Genomic DNA, 1,180 nt, shown 5'->3' with positions numbered 1-1,180 from the left:
TTTCTTTCTTTCTCTCTTTCTTTCTTTCTTTTTCTTTCTTTCTTTTCTTTTTCTCTCTCTTTCTTTCTCTCTCTCTTTCTTTCTTCCTTTCTTCCTTTCTTTTTCTATCATTTCTTGCTCATCTTTTATAAATAGAACTTTCTCATATATCTGAATCTCCTAACCTTCCCTTCAAAGTATTAAGTCTCTACTATGTGCTAGGTGGTACAGTGAATAGAGTACCAGGCCTGGAATCAGGAAGACTCCTCTTCCTGAATTCAAATCCATCCCCAGACACTTACTAGCTATGTGACTCTGGGCAAGTCACTTAACCCTGTTTGCCTCAGTTTTCTCATCTGTAAAATGAGCTGGAGAAGGAAATGGCAAACCACTCCAGTATTTTTGCCAAGAAATTCCCAAATGGGGTCACAAAGAGTCGGGCATAATGGAAACAGCTAAATATGTGCCAAGTACGTTGCCTGGTGCTGGGAATACAGGGACAAAAATGAAATAATTCTTTCCATTAAGGAGCTCCCAGATATAAGGGAAAGTTTGATGTCTATCCCTAAGTCTCCATTTATTCATTCATCTATTCGCTGAGCATCTGACTGGTCTGTGCTAAGGAAGCACTACAGTGTTTCAGGGATTATAAAAAGGACTAAGACATGGTCATAGAATCAGAAAATCATATATCAGTCAGAGCTAGAAAAGGAACACAGAATGTTAGGACAGGAAGGGGCCTTAAAGCAGGCAATGCCAGGGTCAGAAGGGACCCTGGAATTGCATTTTTCCCTGGGGTCAATGGCATGACTCCAAGGGGTTTGTGATCAACCAATAGGCAAGTGGGAAGATGTCTCGTTCCCCTACCCCACAATAGTCAATTATGGGGTTTGTCTACAACACAACTCCAAATACCTTTCACCATTATAGTGCAACAGTCCTCTACTGCACTCCTTCCCTCTCATCACAGCTCCTGACGTTCCCCCTTCTTAGCTGAGCCTTGGGATGGGGCTGTTAGAACCTAACCCTGATCTGGGCACCCACACCAGCAACTGCTAAAGGGCCATTGGGAAAACTATGCCTTCCCACCCTCAGCATCTTTGCCAGGAAAGAAAAAAATGTGCTGATAGGGGTGCCCAGACCAAAAAAGGTTGGAGATCACAGCCTTAGAACATAGAATGTTAGGGAGAAAGGAGCCTTA

Source organism: Phascolarctos cinereus, unplaced genomic scaffold (genome assembly GCF_003287225.1).
Source record: "Phascolarctos cinereus isolate Bilbo 61053 unplaced genomic scaffold, phaCin_HiC Scaffold_726;HRSCAF=1367, whole genome shotgun sequence".
Classification (NCBI taxonomy): domain Eukaryota; kingdom Metazoa; phylum Chordata; class Mammalia; order Diprotodontia; family Phascolarctidae; genus Phascolarctos; species Phascolarctos cinereus.
Note: the sequence above shows the minus strand (reverse complement) of the source record.